The sequence below is a fragment of the Orcinus orca genome, chromosome 11 (genome assembly GCF_937001465.1).
Source record: "Orcinus orca chromosome 11, mOrcOrc1.1, whole genome shotgun sequence".
NCBI lineage: Eukaryota > Metazoa > Chordata > Mammalia > Artiodactyla > Delphinidae > Orcinus > Orcinus orca.
The window spans coordinates 22,270,451-22,280,535 of NC_064569.1; the positions used below are offsets into that span (position 1 = coordinate 22,270,451).

At 44.0% G+C, this 10,085-nt stretch overlaps 1 pseudogene; it reads right to left on the reverse strand.

The window, feature by feature from the left end:
• Positions 1–845: 845 nt before the first annotated feature.
• Positions 846–9,581, reverse strand: LOC101274427 (glutamyl-tRNA(Gln) amidotransferase subunit C, mitochondrial-like; annotated as a pseudogene).
• Positions 9,582–10,085: the final 504 nt, after the last annotated feature.

Here is a 10,085-nt window from a genome sequence, read left to right on the forward strand (position 1 = left end):
CAGGTAGTCCTGGTTTTCGTTGTCATCTCAGGTCGAGACTGCTGATCAACCCACTGTGTGGCAATTGCCTCTCTGGGCTGCTGTGATCTCTTCACCCACTTTGCTTAATCATGGACTCAACTACTCTGAGCCACCTCCTGAAACAACTCCTAAGAGGCTTTGGCGGTTTAACAAATTTAACTCAATTCTTTTTAAACCATTTTACTGAAATATAGTTGACCTGTAAATAGCTGTACTTATTTAATGTATACAAGTCAGTGAGTTTGGGGTTAAGTACGCACGCATGAAATCACCACCATGAAGGTCGTAAACATACACATCACCTCCCAAAGCTGCCTCCTTACTCCTTTAACTTTAGCTGAAAGTCAGCCCTCTGCTTGGAATACAGTGGGTACCCAGGAACAAATTTAGTGTGTTCAGTAAAGATAAAAGGCTGCTCAAGTCGATGGAAACAGCAGCTGAAAGGGACAACTCAGGTTGTCACATAGTGATCAGATGCAATGTCTAACAGTTACATGAGTAGAAAACTTCACTTAAGTGCCGTTTGCTAGACCGTCTTTGGGGAGGGGATAAAGCCTTCCATACTGAACAGCCTGTGAGTAAACGCTTGATCCATATTCTTGGAAACTGGCAATACCTTCTACTTCCATTGGCATCAGGGACTCTTTGCCTTGTTTTAGCTAGATCTTTCCCAATTCTGTCTTCAGAAGAGTTAGTTACTAAAAGATCCCTAACCATCACTTTTTTCAGGTGACTGAAGAGAGTGGGAACACTTGTGTTCGTAATAACAAAATAGTCGTTGCCCTTCCACGTGTTCATAGGGCGCCCCTTTGCAGAATAGGTCCTCAGCGGTGTGAGAGGGGCTCTTTTCCATCTAGCTTTGGCCAAGACATACGACCTGGGGGGGCCACAAAATACTCCTCCACATCTCGACGGGAGTTTTGTAGCAGTTCTTTGGCACAGTCGCCTTCTGCCACATTGTCGGATCTTAAGCACAGACATGCATCCTCCAGGACTGACTGCACGGGCTCCACCCCGTCCGTGTCCACGGCGCAGAGCCTGTAGGCGAACGCGATGGCTTTCTCTGGCCGTGCTGCGGCCTCCGGCTGCCACAGTCCGCAAGCGCTAGCGGCTCCAGGATCTGGCCCACTTCCCTGGGTGGGGGGTGGGGCGGGGATAAGGCGGAGGGTGTGGGTCACGTGTGGCGCCCACACCACCTCCCACCGCCGCCCTTCAGCACCCGCCTAGACGCTCTGGCCTCTACCCGGGGACCCGCCTTGGAGGTGGAGCCCCGGCGCCCGCCCACCGAGGCCCGAAGACTCACCCACACCTAACTCAATTCTTGAGGATGACAGAAGGGATTGATGACACTGGAAGCAAAGTTAAAATTATATACCAAATAACATTGTTCCAAGACTCCGCAGACCATGCTTCTCAGGCGGTCCCCGCAGTTTTCCTTCTTCTTTAGTCCCTGGATGACATCAAGTTACTGGGGTACGTTTCCTCGCACTGATGACAGTTCCAGCTGACTCCGCTGTGGGTTGAATATTTTCCCCTCCTCCCCAATTCATGTCTACCCAGAACCTGTGAATATGACATTATTTGGAGTAGGGTTTTGCAGATGTGATCAATCTAAGATGAGGTCCTGGGCTTCCCTGGTGGCGCAGTGGTTGAGAGTCCGCCTGCCGATGCAGGGGACGCGGGTTCATGCCCCGGTCCGGGAAGATCCCACATGCCGCGGAGCGGCTGGGCCCGTGAGCCATGGCCGCTGAGCCTGCGCGTCCGGAGCCTGTGCACCGCAATGGGAGAGGCCACAACAGTGAGAGGCCCGCGTACCGCAAAAACGAACAAACAAAAACAAACAAAAAAAGATGAGGTCCTATTGGGTTAGGGTAGGTCCTCCTAAATCCGATGACCAGTATCTATAAAAAGAGGGAAATTTTTATTAAAAATATTTATTTTTAAATAAAAACAGACACAGAGGAGATACAGGGGAGAAGGCTATGTGAAAACTGTGGCAGGGATTAAAGTCATGCTGCCGCAAGCCAAGGGGAACACCAAGGGTTGCTGGCAACCACCAAAAGCTACGAAGAAGCAAAGAAGAATCCTTCCCTACAGTCTTTGGAGGGGACATGGCCCTGCTAACAACTTGATTTTGGACTTCTAGCCTTCAGAACTGTGAGAGAATAAATTTCCGTGGTTCCAGCTTGTCGTAATTTATGATGGCAGCCTTAGGAAACAAATACACTGTGCCTGCTTCCTGAAATCCTGGACTCTGACATCTGTCCTGGCTCCAGTCAGAAGAAGTGGGAAGAGAAGAAAAAAAAATCAGTTCACATCAAAGAATCTCCCTAAGATTACTTCCCATCCCCACTGTCACTGAGAAAGTTTTTAGTGTATTTCACAGGGAAGTTCAGCTAGTTTTTCTCAATCCCTCCTTGTCAGACCAGGCTGGGAGTGAGGGGTGGCTTACCTTTGTAGGCCCCCTGCTCAGAGAGCCTTCCCTTGGCATCAAATCTGAAGTAGCCCCCCTACCGCCACGCTCTCTAGCACATTACTGGGCTTTATATTCTTCATAGCAACACCTGAAATTATCTTTTTCACTCAATTTTTTAATTGACTGAAATCATACCCCTCCCCCAGAAATTTAACGTCTTTGAGAACAGACCTCGTGTCTTTGTCTCAAGGCCAAATCTGAAGTTCCCAGAACAATGCCTGAAACATAGCAAGTGTTCAAAAAAATTTATTGACTGACTGAATGAATAACATTGCCAAATGCATAATAATGTCAATTCCCAACTTAGAGATCTTCTCTCAAGAGAGGAACTCTACATGTCTCCTAGAAGGGGGATAGTAATAAAGGGTGGGGGTCATTTATGTTAATAGGCTATAAAAGGAAGACTAGGAAAGATGGTTTATTACAAACACATGCATAGAGCGGATTTTAAAGTATCTCCTTCCTCCTAAAAGTGAAGAGTAGACCTACAGACATCCAAGTGTATCTTGGCTTTAAGGCAAAAGGATGCTGCGTTCTGTAGCAGGCATGTGAAAGTCGTCAAATGATGTGCTAAATAGATGCAAATAATTAAAGTGAATTATTAACATTCAGACCTTACATGATGTTGAATTTACTATTGTCCAGGAATTTTTCTTCTTTTCCTCGCAGGTCAGAATTTTTAAAGCAGTTCTGAAGACAGGGGAGTTTTTATCCTACTGGAGTCTTACGGCATGGAATATCTTATCAGCTCTTAGAGCTATGTATGCTGGAGTGCTTCAAAGAGACAGGAATAAGATGGCTAGCACTTTTAGTTGACAAGGCTGGCTGCATTAGACAGATGACCTTTCATAAGAAGTCCATTCCTTGAGTTAGAAAACACAGGCAGTGCCCACCCAACCTGAATAAGATATGCTGGCCAGGGGCACATGAGCACAAGCATGCCTTTGTGTTTCACTTTAATAAATTCCTGCTTATTGCACCAAAAGGCAACCTGATATGTTTTTGCACAAGTCTTTGAAAAAGCGCATCTTCCTAATGAAAAGTGATGATTGTATCGCTGAAAACCGGGAAACCACATACACCAAATATGTGTATTTTTCCACAGCATTTTATGATGTTGAGAGATCATCCTAACTAATCAGCCAGGCATATTATCAAAAATTGAGCAAGGGAAAAGCGAAATATGAAGTTAAGTGAAAGAAAGCAACACGATTAACAAAGGAGGAAAAGTCAGTCAAAGACCGATCTCAGTCAATTCACTGGCAGTGTCTGTGGTGGTAGATTTCAATGGATAGGTTGAACAGACAGATTTGTGTGTCTGAGGCTTTAGGGAGGTATCGGTTTGGGAGACTTGGCATTCAGGTGTCTGTTACAACTGTAAGAGTGTGTGAGGTCTGCCAGGGAGGACACGTAGAGCAAAAAGAGAAGAGAGCTAGTGGGAAAATGAGAGAATATCGAGACCTATGGAGTGGGCAGTGGTTAGGAAGGTGGCCAAGAAGAAAGAATTAGAAGGGCTTAAGAAGCCTCAGGAAAATATGGTGTCACCAAAGCCAAGGGTTGAGAATTTTAAGGAAGAAGTAGTCTCCAGCAATACATTCAGCAGAAAGATCCACTTAAATAAGGACAAATGTAATCAATGGATTTCTCAATAGAAAGTCACTGACTGCTCTTGAAAATCATGTTTTAGCGGAATGGTTGGGACAGAGCTATGATGCAACTATGAACTGAAGGGGAGGCTGAGGAAGTGAAGCCTTCCGGTAAGTGTAGACAACTTTCAAAAGTCTGATGGGTAGAGGAGAAAAGAGATGGTAGAAGAGGTAGGAGCAGGTGGAGGGGTAAAGGAATCTTTAGGGATTTTTAATAGAAAAAGATCATTTTCCCTTCCATTCTGAGCAAAGAAACTCAAGCAACACTATCTAAGGCAGTGCCTCTTTTAACTGTTCCAGTTGCATTGTTTTCTTTCTGTTAGAAATCCTTCCGGTAAACTAAACAAAAAAATAACAAACACACAAAATAGAGTCTTTCTTTCACTGGATCCCATTTGACAGGTAAGGAAAGCAAATATTCTGATTGTGTTCTATTACTGAAAGCTGTGTATAAATAGGTGTACTAATTCAGCAAGTCTTCGTACAACTATTGAGTATCCTCAGGTTTTTAACTTAGGATTTGTTTTCCTGATTCTAAAAGTTATAGACGCTCATTGGAAACACACACACACACACACACACACACACACACACACACACACACACACACACACACACACCAGAAAAGAAGTAAGAAGGAAAACACTGCTAGAAATTCCAATTGTCTGTTCAGGCGGAAATTTCAGTTGTCTGTTCAGGAAAGGTAGATTTACTTACGATCTGACATGTGCATGTTTATGACTGTTGGAGTCTTTGTTTGTTCTTGAGTCTTAGTTTTTAATGTAAACAAGATAATACTCAGAATGGGTATAAGTTTGGTGGAAATATAAACTGTTATTACCTTTCTGTATCAGGACCTTTAAAAATTACTATCCTCTAACCCAGTAATTCTAAGAATTTAGCTAGAGAAATGATTAGAAGTTGTCATAAATGTTTAAGTACAAGACTCATAATTGAATCTTGGAAAAACAATCTAAAATCCAATAGTGTAAAATCATTAATAAGTATGGTAAATCCACGTGATACAACCAGTAAACTCAGATTTTTTTCAAGAATATTTAATGACCTGGGAGAATGTTTGTGATACAATACAAATTCAGGTTGTAGTTTTTCAGTATGTTCTGAATGTTGTAAAAAGAAAACACACACACATTAGTATATAAACGTTTAAAAATTGTCTTGAAATAAAATATATTTAAAAATTCAGTAAGATGCTAATAGTTCTATATCCAGGTGGCTCTGTTATGGCTGGCTGATTTGTATTTTCCTATTATACACTTTTCTGCATTCCTAAATTTTCTACAATGACATGCACTGTTTTTAATAATCAGGAAAAAAAAATAATAAAAATGACGTATCTGGGGTTGAATTTGTGAATTCTAATAACTGTGTACCAAAACCCATTAGGTTCAATGTCACTCAAACCAAGTGTACTTGAAGCTTTCTAAAAACCTTGGAGGTCTGAAATGATACAATGTCATTCTGTGAATGATGCTTTCCTGGGGAGCAAATCAGCAATACTCCCAGTGTTTGGCAAGCAGCCTTTACAGGGAACAACTTTAGGAAATTTAGATAGTCCTGTTGAAAATGGTAGTGTAGGGACTTCCCTGGTGGTGCAGTGTATAAGAATCCGCCTGCCAATGCAGGGTACATGGATTTGATCCCTGGTCTGGGAAGATCCCACATGCCACGGAGCAACTAAGCCCGTGCGCCACAACTACTGAGCCTGTACCCTAGAGCCCGTGTGCCTAGAGCCCGTGCTCCACAACAAGGGAAGCCACCGCAGTGAGAAGCCCGCGCACTGCAACGAAGAGTAGCCCCTGCTCGCCGCAACTAGAGAAAGCCCGCGCGCAGCAGCGAAGACCCAACGTAGCCAAAAATAATAACTTAATTAATTTAATTCCAAACGAAAGGTAGTGTATTGGTATTTAAATTAGTCACACAATGGCTGATTAAAATGAAATTATTATGGAATATGTTTGCAGTTACCCCAGAGCCAGGGATAAATCAGGCACAGTTGTAACTTGTTCTTGCTAATGCTGACGTTTTTTCCTTCTGTGGGCAGAACGCTCATGAGTCTGGATATGCATGAAAAACAGCATGAATTTCCTTAGAATCAGAACCACTCCCTATGTGTCATTACTTTCTTTAATCCTTTAAGTTAGGGCTTTGTTTAGAAATCTAGAAAGAGAATGTGTTTGTATGTCTGTGTGTTTCTTGTTTTTGAGCCACACTGTCCAGGAGAAAACAAAGGACAGTTTTACTGGAGCCCCTTTACGTACAAGGCACGGTCCTGGGTGCCAAGCCAAGGTGCCATTCCTCACCCCCAAAGCCTGGGATCCAATCTCACCTGGTGCAGGTGTGTCAGTCCTTAACCTTAAAGAAAGTCTGGGCAGCGCACAACTTGCTTTGATTCAACATACCTTTTCATGGCGGGAAACCAGTTCCTGACATTTCTGGAAGCGCCGCCTTCTATGAGCTGGTTAGAAATTACATCCATCCCAAGCTTGAGGCTACTTCTTGGCACTTTCTCACAGACTGTCCTACCCTTGAGGACGTCCAGGGACTTTCACCACCTCACCAATTCTACATCACCCGCGCCAGTAGCTGCCATGCCTGCCATGCTGCCCTGTTCTATCAGTTTCCTATGGCTGCTGTAACAAATTCCAACCAACCTGAGAGCTTAAAAACAGCACAGATTTATTCTCTCATAGTTCTGGAGGCCAGAGGTCCAAAATTGGTTTCAGTGGGCTAAGCCAAAGTGTCAGCAGGGCTGTTCATTTCTGGAGGCTCTTGGGGAGAATCTGTTTCCTTGCCTTTTCCAGCTCCTAGAGCTGTATTCCTTTTTTTTTTTTTTTTTGGCTGCTTTGGGTCTTTTTTTGTGTGTGTTTTTTTAATTTATTTAATTTTTATTTATTTTTATTTTTGGCTCCGTTGGGTCTTCATTGCTGTGCGCAGGCTTTCTCTAGTTGCGGCTTCTCATTGTGGTGGCTTCTCTTGTTGTGGAGCACGGGTTCTAGGTGTGTGGGCTTCAGTAGTTGCAGCATGTGGGCTCAGTAGTTGTAGCACACGGGCTTAGTTGCTCCGCGGCATGTGGGAATCTTCCCGGACCAGGGCTCGAACCCGTGTCCCCTGCATTGGCAGGCAGGTTCTTAACCACTGCGCCACCAGGGAAGCCCCCGCACTGGGTCTTAGTTGCAGCACATGGGATCTTCATTGAGGCATGTGGGATCTTTCCTTGTGGCGTGATCTCTTCGTTGCGGCAGTTGGGTTTCTCTCTAGTTGTGGTGCACGGGGTTTTCTCTTCCCTAATTGTGGTGCATGGGCTCCGTGGCGCGTGGGCCCTGTAGTTTGCGGCACGCGGGCTCTCTTATTGAAGTGCGCGAGCTCAGTAGTTGTGGCGCGCAGGCTTAGTTGCCCCGCGGCATGTGGGATCTTAGTTCCCCGACCAGGGATCAAACGTGCGTCCCCTGCATTGGAAGGCGGATCCTTTATCACTGGACCATCAGGCAAGTCCCTTCTTGCATTTCTTGGCTCATGGACTTTTCCTTCATCTTCAAAGCCAGCAGCATAGCATCTTTATTTTTTTAAAAAAGATTTTTTTGATATGGACCATTTTTAAAGTCTTTAGTGAATTTATTACAACATTGCTTCTGTTTTCTGTTTTGGTTTTTTGGCCGCAAGGCATGTGGGATCTTAGCTCCCCAAGCAGGGATCGAACATGCACCCACTGCATTTGAAGGCAAAGTCTTAACCACTGGATTGCCAGGGAAGTCCCAGCATAGCATCTTTTTAAAAATTTATTTATTTTTTTAATTTTGCTGTCGCTTTGTACCAGTTTTTTTTTTTTTACATCTTTATTGGAGTATAATTGCTTTACAATGGTGTGTCGGTTTCTGCTTTATAACAAAGTGAATCAGTCATACATATACATATGTTCCCATATCTCTTCCCTCTTGCGTCTCCCTCCCTCCCACCCTCCCCATCCCACCCCTCCAGGCGGTCACAAAGCACCGAGCTGATCTCCCTGTGCCATGCGGCTGCCTCCCACCAGCTGTCTACCTTACGTTTGGTAGTGTATATATGTCCATGCCTCTCTCTCGCTTTGTCACAGCTCACCCTTCCCCCTCCCCACATCCTCAAGTCCATTCTCTAGTAGGTCTGTGTCTTTATTCCTGTCTTACCCCTAGGTTCTTCATGACATTTTTTTTCTTAAATTCCATATATATGTGTTAGCATACGGTATTTGTCTTTCTCTTTCTGACTTACTTCACTCTGTATGACAGACTCTAGGTCTATCCACCTCATTACAAATAGCTCAATTTCATTTCTTTTTATGCCAGCATAGCATCTTTAAATCTCAATCTTCCTCTACTTCCATCTTCACATTGCCTTCAGGCATTGCCTTCACTTGGATAATCCAGGACAATCTCCCCATCTCAAGATCCCCAGTCTCATCACATCTGCAAAATCCCTTTAGCCATATAATGCAGCAGCCATAGGTTCCAGAGATTAGGACATGGACATCCTAATGGTCCTGGGGAGGAGGCAGTGGGGACAGAAGGGCACCGTTCAGCCCCCCACACCATTTGATGCTGGCCAGCTGCTACTACCTTAGGCACCCTGAATTAAACGTACCGGTGCTTCTCAGGAGTGCCTTGTCATATGTAACACCTATGTGAGGTGGCATTTTTATCCTATGTTAAGAGGGCATGAGAGCTGAGTGTCAAACTGTTTAGCAGGCTCTAGAGTCAGACTGGATTTCAATCCTGGTCTCTGTCCGTTAACCGCTTACAAGCTATGTGACCCTGGGAGAGTTCCTTGACTTCTTTAAATCTCAGTTTCCTTGTCTGTAAAATGACATCTGTCTTCTGGGTTATTGTGACATTTAAAGGAGACAGTCCTTGTAAAATAATTAGTACAGGGTCCAATTTTACAGAGAAAAATATTCAATAATTATTCGTTCTTATTAGTATTATTAGTCTATCTTCCTTACTTTACAGATAAAAATAAGAGGCTTAGAAATATTAAGTGATTTTTTTTTTTTTTTTTTGCGGTATGCGGGCCTCTCACTGTTGTGGCCTCTCCCGTTGCGGAGCACAGGCTCTGGACGCGCAGGCTCAGCGGCCATGGCTCACGGGCCCAGCCGCTCCGCGGCATGTGGGATCTTCCCGGACTGGGGCACGAACCCGTGTCCCCTGCATCGACAGGGGTACTCCCAACCACTACACCACCAGGGAAGCCCTAAGTGATTTATTTTTGCCTCACAGCCTTGGTCTCAGAATCTATAGACAGGGTGAAAACAAGTGTGACACTGGAGTTATTTGTACCCAATTGAGAAATCCCCTTCCCTTACCTGCCCGAATGCTGCCACTGTCACCTGGCTGACGCCGTGCCTGACACCACTGCACGAGGGCTTCTGAACTGCTGGCCACCATTTCACCTTCGGTTCTCCTTGCCTGCGAGGTGGTTCCTATTTTATCCTGCTGCTGTCCCCACACAGGCCCTCGAACCTGTCATGGAAATACTTGCTGTAGTCACTATTTTTATTAATGTTCCACTATAAAATCTCATTGCTACTGCCTGCTGAATTTGGATGTCTAATTTGTATTTCAAAATTAACATGTCCAGGACCAAAATTTTTTATTGAAGCATAGTTGATTTACAATTTTGTGTTAGTTTCAGGTGTACAGCAAAGTGATTCAGTTATATATATGTTTTTTTCAGATTACTTTCCATTGTAAGATGTTGAATGTAGCTCCCTGTGCTATACAGTAAATCCTTGCTGCTTATCTATTTTATGTATAGTAATTGTATCTGTTAATCCCATACTCCTAATTTATCCCTCCCCCCACCTTTGTTTGTTATCTATGTCTGTGAGTCTGTTTCTGTTTTGTATATAGATTCATTTGTATTATTTTTTAGATTCCACATATAAGTGA